The sequence below is a fragment of the Pseudoliparis swirei genome, chromosome 5 (genome assembly GCF_029220125.1).
Source record: "Pseudoliparis swirei isolate HS2019 ecotype Mariana Trench chromosome 5, NWPU_hadal_v1, whole genome shotgun sequence".
Lineage (NCBI taxonomy): Eukaryota > Metazoa > Chordata > Actinopteri > Perciformes > Liparidae > Pseudoliparis > Pseudoliparis swirei.
In genome coordinates this window covers 11,249,533-11,262,573 of record NC_079392.1, presented here as the reverse complement: position 1 = coordinate 11,262,573, position 13,041 = coordinate 11,249,533, and positions in this window count along the sequence as shown.

The window sequence follows — 13,041 nt, the reverse complement described above, 5'->3', positions numbered from 1 at the left end:
GATGTTTTACGTGACATAAACGTGGATTAAATCATTTTCGAGCGGGCAGACAAACGGACAGGTTCAGGTGCAGGGTCAGAGTCAGAGCCAGAGTCATGTAAGATCTGACAGGGACTGAGTGGAAAGGGGCCGCTGATGTCCAGCAGGTCGGATAAGGAAAGTGAAGACCGGTGGGCAGTTGGCCGGAGGTTAGGGGACTGAGACTGAGGAGAGGGGTCACTGCAGTGCAGATGAGATGTGGATGGGTGAGTTAGGTGAATGTAGCAACTCGCAATGTAATGACCAGCACATAACGGACTGAAACCATAAGTGCATAACAAATGTAAAATGTTATGGGAAATTCATTGTTATTACAAGAAATGCATTGTTATTACAAGATAAGTTTAAAGTGTAAAGCGATACTCTAAAACAAATCCAACATTTAATTATCGAAAGAAGGTTTTTTTCCCAGGTTAAGAAACATGTTTAGATTCTACCATGCACAAAGCTTTGAGAATACAATTTAATTTGAGGAAAAGGATATATATTAATAACATCCATGTTTGATCAGTCTTCCCTCATGTCATTGAAGGTTTATTCTTACATGTGTTGCCACAACATCAACAAATAAGGTAATGATGTATAATTTAAAGTACATACATCTTGAGTCAAAATTATAAATTATAAAATGTAAAGCATTCAGTGAGGTCATACCTCCACTAAAGCTACACACACTCATTTGTATCTTTATTTTGTAATGTGCCAAACAATAGTTACTAATATTTGCCTTTTACATCTTATGAACGTAAAGGACAAACATGGTGACGTTCAACATCCCAGATGTACGAATTGCTCACATTTGAATCAGTTGAGTTGGAGAAGAACATTTTTTCCAGTGTTGAGATAACAAAATAATACACAAGCAAACCCGCTGGAAATTTAAAAAATGAAAAGAAAAAACGATGGAAATCTTTACCACTTCAGTATGCAGCGCTGTAGTTCTGTTCTCCGGGACCACCGGTGACCTTTCTGCGGCAGCCTGGCAAGCCGGGGAGACAACACAGGGTCACATCCATAGCAGCCACATACACTGTGACATGCGTGGCCTTGGCCTCCACTCGGTTTATCTGTGCTCAGTTCAGGAAACATCCTCACCTTCAGCGTCGATCGTCCACGCGTGCATGCGGGCGGTGGTCATGCATGTCATTATCCTGCTCTTTTAATCTTTCTGACAGCAGGAGGGAGGGCGCCTGGTTCCCCCGTGGGCCGCAGTGTGTGTTCAGATGAAGAACATGCATTTTATAAACTCAAGCCTGAGTACAATGCTGCTCTGCTCCTTTCCTGCCAAGGATGTGAAGGGATTATCCGGACCGGGGGACCAACACTACAGAAAAGAAAAGAATGGAAATAACAGAAGCATGGCAGTGTTTTAAAAGACCGCTTCCTTTGGGATATTTTTTAAGCGTGTGTGGAGCATGAGGCATGCTTGTTGGCTACCCTCCGGCAAAACCTATGGCCACAGACTCTGAACTGAAGGAAAAGGAAATACTAATAAAAATACACATTGTGACTCACAAACAAAGGACAGCAAATTCAATGTGGCACAGATAGATCCACAGTTTACGCTCACACATGCAGCAGATAAAACATTACTGTAATGTCATTTAAGCAGATGACAACATATACAGAATTAGGTTTTTTATCTTTTACCTTAAACATGTCGATTTTGCGAATACATTTGCTGAAGTGGGAAATATGATGTCAATTGTGGTCCAATATGCAGCTTACACAAAAACCTTCAGTGCACGAACACTAAGCGTGGACTTTAGTTGGAACAAGGGCTCAAAGCACATGAACACTACATGTGTAACACCCTGTGTCTCCACAGTTTCTCTTAATTGTTAATTCTCTTTTCCTGCCCTCAGCCACATCTGTCTCTTAATTGTTGATTCCCTTCACCTGTGGTTTCCCCCTTTTATATATTCTCCCATTCTTTCCCTAGTCCCCGGCCAGATTGTTGTCATTGATACCTGTTCTTTAGTCCTGCTGATAATTCCTCTCATTGTTACCAGTTGTTTAATTCCTGTTGTAAATTCCCCGTTTTAATCTCTTGTGTGACTTTGCCTTCAAGCCTGAGTTCCTTGTTTGACTTTTCCTCAGTAATGAGTTGTTTTGTTTCACCTTTACCTGGACTCCTGCTTGTTTCCTCTGCACCTGAGCTCTTGCCTCACCATACCCCTGTGACATGACATCTTTCACCCACTACCAGTGGATGAGAGAATACAAATTTTGGATGTTACAAATGTAAATGTTGGATGTAACGCTGTACATTTCCCCTGGATACCTTTGGAGGGCAGAACCATACATTCCCTCTGATTTTAAACAAAGCATCTGTTCAATATGACACATGCCTTGTGAGGAGATGCTTTGTGGTGATTCTACAATAAGCACGAAAAACACGACTTACAATTAATTACCCACCACCGCTTTGTTATCGACGACATCCATTGCCTCGCAGGTCAATCCGTATTGTTCCATCAAATGCACGTTTGAACAAACTGAGCTCATTCATCTCGCGGTCGAGACAAGCCGAGCGTCCCGCTTTCTTTTTTGATGATTTCCAGAGATACAGTCCTCTCAGTGGTCTGAGTCAATACGGATTTTATCAAATGTGTTTTACCTTTGCTTCTCCGATTAATCTTTGCCACCTTTTCCTGGTCCCTGTCTGCCGCCCACTAGCATCCTGGCATCCCTATGAGGCCGACCGACTGACAGCAACATAAGTCACGGGGCTGCATTAAAAACACATTAGGCCAGCGGAAGGAATTAAGGTTGCGCTTATCTGACGGAGAGTACCTGCTCTGGAATGAACTGAGCGCCGGCGCCCTCATGCATCACCATCGCCTCTCTGACAATGTTGTGACTTATGGACTCGCTGAATGCACTCCCAAGCACTTTTAGGGAGTCTAGGCAAGAATATATTGAATTTATGAGATCTCAAAGGATGGCTGCACTTTCTCTTTTCTCCTACATTTTCTCCTCTATCACAGAGTCAGAGTAGAGACAGCATGGAAGAATGAGCCGGGACGATGGAGGGCGATTAGACAGCGGCGGAACTAGAGGGGTGATGTGTAATAACAGTGGTGACCCCCTTCTTATTGGAAAGTCATTCAAATTACCACAAAAATACATTAAAATGAAAGCAAAGAGACAACCAATTACGTAAGAACAAAAAATGACATGCAAAAAGACAACAAAGTGACACAAAACCATCACAGAGACACAACACCATAACAAACCACTTCAGAGGGACATGCAATGATGACGAAGAAAGGCAGAATATCCAACAAGAGACTAAACAACCAGAGGTGTCTTGCTCCTAGATACAGGTGTCTGAGTAGGGTTACAAATGGAAGCCATTTATTGATACTTACATTTTAGAATGTTGTGTATTCATTATAAATTATTCATTAGCTATTCATTCATTACACTGAGTAACCAAAGTGGCTATTGTTAATGGCCACTCTCTTATTGTCAAGAAGCGTGGCTGTAAGCATTTTGCAATGAAGGGAGATACTAAACCGGTCCCTGTAGGGGGAGGAGCCTGCAGAAGAGGCCAAAAGAGGGGGATGAGAAGAGAGAGAGGGGGACCAACAGGGCAAATGTTGGGTGAAGAGAGTGAACCTCCTATTGAGCGTTAATTTGGTTTCATGTGGCTCCCAGTGCTCCGCTGTGCAGAGGGAAGATCGTAATGGCAACCATCGACCATCTATTATCACACAGTGGCGTGATCTGTTCAGGGTGGATGATCACATCTCAGCCACACTTGGCTTCAGTACATTTTCACCTCTGTTGTTCATTAGTCACCGACCACAAGACAAATGGTGACATTCAGGCTGGCTTTGGGCTGAAGGCTGATCCCAGCGACTGTGCATGTTAGAGGGACGTATACACCGATCGAGGCGTGGCCCAGGGTAAGGCCGTTGACACAAACTGCGGATTCATCGAGCGTCCCTGTAGTCTTGAATTAACCAATTAAAATAATATTCTTCTTCCTCTTTTTGACTGAAAAACTACTCCATGCAAGTGACATGCAGATGACGATGAAAATTGTGTTAGTGTTGGTACGGCTCGCTGTAGGAGAAGATGGAAAAATGAGACAAATTAACCATGCTGTCGTTTCCCTGTCAGAACAGACATTTACAAAAACAAAAGATGGTTAGTTCAATGTTCCTGCCACGTGGCCTCTTACAATTAGTTATGAATGTTTTATGAAGGTATTTAGTGTATAAGAAGAACCATTGAGGAGACACTTTTGAGGAAATTGATACTTTTTGAATCTTTGTATATAATTGAATCAATCCAACACTTGGTTATTAAGAGTGCAGTTATTCTGTATTCTGGCATCATTTGCACATGATTGAATGAAAAGTGCACACAATGGACGGTCGTGCGTCATGGCACTCATCAACACATGTGTCCTGCTGCCCTCAGACTCCCTTCGGGCTCCAGTGAGCTGCAGTGAAAGCGTCTCACGGTGTGTAAAGCGATGCAGGCGGACAACAGATGCTGTAGAAATCACTCACATTAAGTCACACATGAATTGACTGTTTGTAACCCTGGTAAAAGTCATTTTTTATGGAACATGTACAAAGCTTTCCTTTATCTTCATATGCTGTACAGGTTAAATGGATCATGCTCACCACATATTGTATACCTCATATATTATCCACACGATACTATATAACCCACTGCCGTGGAGCTTTTCTGATTTAATTCTTTAAATTCTTGAGAACCACAAATGCGATTTCGTTCACCTTCTCTGTATTGTCGTGGGAGCATGGCTTTCAGAGGTGGATAGAAAACTTGTGAAAACAATTGACGGATGTTTGTTCGTGATTTGGGTTCAACAACCTTATTATTAAGTACACACATGGCCAGTGCAATTTTTGGGAAAGAGCAGAAAACACTGGGAAGTTTATGTGAAATGCAAACAAATTGTGTCTGCTCCTGTTTATTAAAGAATTCACAAAACTGCCCTCGGTGAGTCGCTGCAGCGGCAAAAGAAAATGTTACTCTGCCAACTTCGTAAACACCATTGTTGTCCACACTGGGCATGTTGTGTTGTTTATTGAATGTATTGTGATTTACCGTCGTGTTTTTTAATCAACCTGTGAAGCCGAAGGCAAATTTTCACTTTTGTGGACAGTACAGATGACTGTTATTCGTATTATTTGTGAAGTAAATGCTGCACAGACCATTATTTCCGAGCACTGACTGCAATTACGCTGCCCACCAAAATCTCTGCATCAATCCAAGGTGGAGGCTGGGTTAACAAACCCTCCATCATAATGCAGTTGATGAACACATTTGGACCGAATAAGCATTCTGGACCAGACAACGGGACACGTTGCCGATTTCCTGTGTCCATTAGGCGGTATTGACTTTGTCTCTCTTGGTGCTGTAAGCTGTGATTGCAAATGACATGTTGTTGCACAGGCTTTGTTCTTAGACGCCAAGTACAATTCTGCCACTTGTTATTTATTCCCCACAACAAACAGACCATGTAATTAAGTGACAACTTAATCCAGCCCAAACATTACACATCCACAATTAACAACAAAAAAGGAGCCTTCGCTCTCTTTACGGCTCCTCCTGTTTATCTCAAACACACATACACATACATACACACGCACACCCCCACACACATGCACACACACAGTTTGTCATACATACACACACACACGCACACGCACACCCTCACGCACATGCACACACACAGTTTGTCATACATACACACACACACACGCACACGCACACCCTCACACACATGCACACACAGTTTGTCCATTCAGGGATTGCTTCTGAACAAGCCCTGTGGAAAATTATCCCTGTTTCCCACACAAGTCAACTCCTATGGAAACATTTGTTGTCTGACTGTGCGAGTGTGTGTGTGTGTGTGTGTGTGTGTGTGGGGGGGGGGGGGGGCTGTGTGTCAGACATAGGGCTGTGGGCTGTGCACCACCGCTGCAGTATTTAAAGAAGCACAACAGACAACATTTGTCCTGTTTTCCAGGCCGTCAAATTATGGGTTTCCTGGGAGAATCCTTCAATGGAAACTGAATTTGACTAAATGTATTCAACATTTCTTTAACCGAGAATGTGACTGATGTATGATGGAGAATTAGTACTGTATTGTACATAGTCACATATTTGTTTCCGATCCAACCCCCACCCCCCCCCCCTTACCATTACTGAACATGTTCATCCTTTCTAATCAGAGCTTTGGCTTGTACTGTACATGTTCACACCGTCAGTGTATTAGCTGATAAGAACAGATTGATTTTCTGCCAGCGAATGTAGCCGCGGTAGGCTAAAACTTAGCCCGTGATGAATGGGTTTCAAAGCTATCGGAGTGGATGACTCGATGTGCTGATCAATGCCGAAACTCAACAAGGTCATTCCTGCTGAAGAAAAAGCATTTGCTATGCAGATTCATGCAAAAAAGAGCCCCCCGCCCCCTTGTCCATCTGACGTGTAGAACTGTCCAGATACAACATCCTACTTAATGTATGGAACAACGGAAAGTAATTTAGTGCATTTACTCAAGTACTGGACATTTTTTTGATATTTGTACTTCTACTATGCGCACAGGGAAATATTATATTTACATCATAAAAACAATGGGACAATGTGAAAAAGGTTGATTGTGGTAATAATCATATTGACTGGCAACCCTGAGAGGAGGAGGAGGAGGGGGGGGGGGGAATTCAGCATCTGGCTGACTGGTTTTGATTAGCTATGGGGATGGTTTTGCCAAACTCCAGAACTCAAAATATATCCATGCCAAACCATACACACCGCTTTTTAAAGTACAACACTGCTATCATTGCCAAATGTTTTGCAATATTTCCAAAGTAGCACCATAAATATGTATTAGTGTGCCAGGATTAAAATGAATTAGACACAGAATGAATAAAAAAAAGATATATCTCTGTAAACTTGTAAAACTATTCACTGACACACAAACTAACCTATTGCTTTATCTTCTCTTGCTCTAACCTTTTATTGAGATATTATTCACACCATTTGCATTCAAAATAGGTCTACCCAACCAGGGAACAATATATTGAACCTGTGGCAGCACTTTAAAGTATCGTAATTACGTGGGGAAATCATGGACCTGGCAACACTGTCCCTTTGTCCAAGTGTTCAAATTATGAAATATCTAAACAGGTGCAGAGGCAGGGATATCTTGCAATCAGGAGGGAGCTGCTGTGAAGCCTGCAGTGACACATCATTTTGGACATACATAATTACGATATTTATATCACAAGCATTTGCGTAATGCATTATGCATGAGAACACTGAACTGCTGGTTAAAGTCCGGATTCGCCCACTTCATACCAATTGTATCGCTGTATCAATCAGAAATGACTATTATCTTATCTCCAGCCATACTCCTTTTGGCCAAACTGATAGTGATGAAATTACATTTCTGAAAGGTCAGAGATGGATTTGTACATGATGTTATGTTCATGTTTTCAAAGATAAGTGAATCTTTAACTAGAGTGCAGGTCAATGTTTCAACCAAAAGGACCCAACACAAACCTCACAGGCCTCCTGTTATTGCACTAAACACTTTGCAAATACCAGCAGGACGTGCATGGAGACTGGGCAGCCCACTTGAATGTACCCCTTGCCTGGCAGTAGGCAAACCTAACCAGGTCAATTCCATGTTATCACACCCCCTCCCCTCACATGTCAAGAGGCAGCCAGACGTGTCTGCCTGAAAATTAGTTTCTCAAATGAAAGCGCACTTGTTTGTTTTTCTCTCACCTGGGAAGGAAAACTTGAGCGGAAATGCATCGAGATCATTAGTATGTAGAATATTGAGAACCCCCGCCTAAAAAAGGGAAGAAAGGAATTAGATACGAGAGATCAATCCCTGTTAATTTCTCCAGGGAGTAGAGAGAGGCGTGGAGCTGTATTGATAGAAGTGAAATTAGCAATCAGGTTTCAGGAGATCAGGACAGTATCTGCAATATACATCAGTCTGTCTCAACTAGTTGATATGGGGAACATTACATATTTGAATGGTGCACATTATCAGAATATCTATATAATATGTATCTTAAACAACTGAATACCTCATCAACTCTGGGAGCAGAATTCAAGACGTCAAAAAACACTCATTCACAGTAGAAAATCATGACAAAATGTCCCAATAAACTGTAAACCTTAGCAACATAAGGTGTGTGGTGATCAAACCAGTGAGTTCACTGTGGATGTTGTTGCACTTACTTTTTATTAGAATGAAAGCAATGGATAGATGTTAGATGTTGGACACTTACTTAGATATACAACTTTACGTATTCTAATATTTGTTCATATTCCATTGTAAATCTTCCTATATGTATTTAGCATTGTGCCTTTTTACTTTTGCACTGTGTTTATTGCAAGTATAATTCCTTGCCTGTGAACTTCCTCCACTAATTCTAAACAGACATGTTACACGTACATACCGCTGTAGAAAACGATGCTAGCTCTAGGTCTAGCTCTAGGTCTATCTCTAGTTCTATCTCTAGCTCATGCTCTAGAGATGTCAATATTAGCCCCCCACCGCTTTGGTCCAGACTGAAATACTGGTATTCATGGTTCATAGAGGACGCATCCTTTGGTGACCTCCTGAATTTTATTCTAGTGGTCAAACTTTTCATTTACTTGGGTTATAGCGCTGACTTGTATCCAGCGCCATCATGAGGTTTACATTTAGTCTTAGTCTTGTTATACATGAAAGCCAACAAGTCCTTGAATAAGACATTTTTACAAACCAATAACTTTTTTTTTATTGTACACTATTTGGCAAAAAAACATGTCATTTGTATCAATTACAATTAGATACAAATGACAAAAATCTAGAAGTCCATTTTCTGATCAGCGACCTCTCTCTCACCTTTGGGCAGTCAAAGAAATTTGATGACAGCGAGGGTAAAATTGTTTCGTCAATTATTTAGCCCAATCTCCTTACTTAGAGATTTTACTTGCTATGTTGTAATTCCCAAAACTGCAATAGATTTATGACACAACAACATTGGCCATCTTAAGAGTTTTCTGCTGTAATAACCTTCTGTGAGGATAGTCTTTTCGGAGCATAAATCAGTTCTTCTTGCATTTTCCTCCCAAAAATCTGTTTTTGGTGAGGATGAGCCTTAATTGTACAGCACAGGTTGGACACAGGAGCCACTGATGGTACAAGACTGGTCTGCCATTAAACTAAACAACCCTTTAGAGGACAAAGCATGTACTTTTCTCGCTGGGCTTCTTCTTCTGGCTCATTTTATAAGATTTAGTTACCACCTAATGTAAAAAGTATTAGACCAGGAACCCTAATTGATGGAGAAAAAACAAAACACTTCAAACAAAGCCATTGTTTGAGGCTTATTAATGGAATTATTTTTAAATGGTGGCATAAAGCCATGTCAGAGTGTGTTTACTGTGTTGGTGCTTTTGGGCATACAATTAAGTTTTTTTTTTTAACAGTCTAAGTTTTGATGTGCAAAGAAGAAGTCCCAAAGCTCAAACCATCAGAGATCTATGGAGATGGTTATGTAAGCTGCACGGCTTATAAGACAATTTTCCTCCGGTTTCTTGAACCGTGAAACTGTCTTTCACATCTAAAAAGAAATAATGCCAAAATGTCAAAATGCCAAACCCCAACTGGTTGATCAATAAATAATTTCTAAGTTGATTATACACATGCCAAATCTTTCAAAGAGAGACGCCGAGGCTGCGTGTGTGTCCCGATGCCAAAGCAGGAGCTATTCCCATCCCTTTAAAAAATCAGTGAGAGGAAAAAGAAAAATATTTACTTTACACGTTAACTTGCGATATCAGGCGCTAATCACACAATCACAATATGTTCCCTCTCATAAGGCTTCAAAAAAAAGGATTTGCGTCAGAGTGTCCTGTGAGGACCTCCTGCCAGCTATCTCTCTGCTGAAAGAGAAGCAAAGAAAAGCACTGAAGGCTGGTTGCATTCAAATATATATTTTTGTTTCTCTCCCGGCAGACTTTTTAAAATTGCTTGCCATTTTCCAAACAGTTTTCAACTATCGGGCGTCGCGATATACCGATAATGATGATGATGGTGATATTTAGAAATTAAATGTTAAAATAATAATGTGTAAATAATCCAGCGCTTATGAAATCATTTTACATATAGGGTTATGGATATACTCTCTCCACCTCCATGCTATATCAATCACCAGTATCGCCAAATAATGAGTTTAAGGGGAATCTGATCAGAGTTGCTGTTAAGTTTTATTTATCTCTGCTGGGTCACAGGGTTAAGAAGAGTGCATACTTTCTTTACATGGATTTATCAGACAGAATATCACAATGCAGTTGCAGGTAAATTTTTTCAATGTATCATATTTATTATATGTGAGTATTAATGGGAAGTTTAACAACACTGGTAATTATTGTATGTACAGCATTTTATCTATAACTGCAATCTGATTGGTTTTGTTATTGGTTAATCTGCAATTTTTGTCAGAAAGTGAGTTGATTATTTACACAACTTGTTCAGTCCAGAACTCAATTTTTTCAAATATATAACAGCAGCAGCTCATTTGAGTCCCTAACCCTCAAAGAGATCTAAAATCTCAAACAACTCCTTAAAATCATAAAGCGGCAAAGACGCAAGAAAAATAAGTGCACATCTTCCACTGAAAGGAGAAATCTATTATCATTCCACTTCAGAAAAACAAAAAATTAAAAAACATCCAAATGTATTTTTAGTTTCCCGTCTTTTGTGTGACACTCATCTCAGAGACAAGCCACGCTCCCCAGGACTCTTTATTATCCACCCGCCACCTTCTTCACAGACAATGGCACAATTAAAACTTTACCGCTGAATAATCGCTTTATCGGGCACTGGGGTTTAATGACAGTGGGTGTTAAAGGAGCAAATGAGCCCTCTGGAGCAGAATTACTCCTCGACAGCCCGGACACTAATCACAGTCCTTGTTTTAGACAAGACAGTTCTAATAACGCCCAGACTGACGGACCTCAGAATAAAGCACATGATGTTCTCTCTGCCCATCGTGAGGTAAAATGAGGTCTCTTAACGTAATTATTTACTTCATAATTAAAAAGAGACATACCACTAATTTTTCAGGTGAAGATCAGTGTACTTGTTTTGAGTTCTGGTCAGATAACCCTGATGACAATGTTAGACTCGAGACCTGCTTTAAGAACCAGCTCACCTTGAGAGGATGTGTAAGCTTTATGAATCTTAATACGCCAGCAGCGTGGGTCTATTTTTCAGATCGTGTCATTATGCGAGTCACACTGTGGCTGTAGATACATCGCTTTCCCACTATCAGGTACATATCGCCTCTGCAATATTGGAACGGCGGGAAAGAAGTTGCCATATTGACTCTTTTAATTGTGAGTATTTATGTAAAGGAAATTATTGAAATACACTTGTGGACTACAAAACGGCGGCGAGATCAATAGAGTGTAATACAATGACTACATATGTAAATGAATAACTCTAATAAGTGGATTTCATGTTGCTTGTTTTAACAAACTGAACTGCATTCTGGGTGACTTCGGTTGAAATGAGTCAATAAAAAACCTGGAAATAAGATAGCTTGTGTGAAGCTGAGATCCACACATCCACCATCAGCAGCGTGCCAAGGGCAACTCTCCCAACACTCCTCTTCCCTCCCATCTTCTTGTCTCCCTGACAGGCTTTGAAACATTGTGACTATGCGACGAGAATGTGAGAGGCGGCTTGGACCCAGGCAAGGAGAGAAATAAACATCCAGAAATATAAAACACAAAGAAAGAGAGAGACAGACAGAGACTGGTGGCTGAGAGGTGTCATCACACCACGCTCCAGCCTTCTCCTATCAAATCGCCTCCAGCAGTCTCTAAGTGCTGCCATGATGTGTCCCTCTTGTCCTGGAGAACATAACACCACACAACTACTCCTTGTCCTGTTTGGCACCACTCGCAGACAAATAGCAGTGCGTAAAGTTGCCAGAACCACTGAGAGATAATTCATTATTTTAGTAGGAGGATGGTGCATTTACTCACAGTGATGGACTCCGCCTACAGGCACCTTTGGAAGAGAGGCCAGATAATAGCGCTCACTTTGGGCCACTCTGCCCCACTTCACATGGGATCTGAACCAGACACCTCCTGATTACAGTTAGTAAGGTCTCTAGAGATCCATTCCTCTCTCAGATGTCCAGTTCAATTACACACTGTGTGAAGTAATGTGAGGTTGTTCTGCCCTGAGTCATATAGACGGAGCAGATTCTAAGGTCAGCAGGTCTGCAAACACCTTCACCTCTCTGCACCGGAGAAGCCTTCTTTATTATTGTCCAGACATCTGTGGAGTTTCTTTTACACGGCCTTGTTGTCCTATTGATATATTTACTATAGTTTGTTGAATACAAATTGGAAAGGACACAAATAAACATAACCTTAAATACCGTAAACAAGTTATTTTGTTTACGTTATTACAAAACCAATGGCTTGAATATGCTCCACTATTACATGGATGCACTGAATCCTTTGCTGAAACGACTTATTGTCATCTGACCAAATCAGTAATTTACTGCACTTGATGTCACTGGTGACTGAAAGCACAATTGTCAACTCAGCTGAAATATAGTAACACCGATGTATTAATCTTTCTTATATACAGTACCTTGTCTCACAAATACATGGTTTCATTTTCAAAAACAATTCATTGATGTTCTAAAACAGCTTGCAATAGCAGTTTTTAGCAGATCTTTCTCAAACAGGATTATTTGGTACGTTTGTTGGCCACTATTTTCATCTGTGCATTAATACACATTCAGTGCTCTGTTGCATGAACACTAAGAATACTGTAATATCATAATTCTGACTAATATATTAGAATAAGTATGAAGACATATGTGTTCAGTTTTGGTTACGCATAACTGTTTATACGTTATTATTAATGTGCTTACAATTGCTTTTGAAATAATGATAATTGATTTAGCATGTTCATTTGCCCTT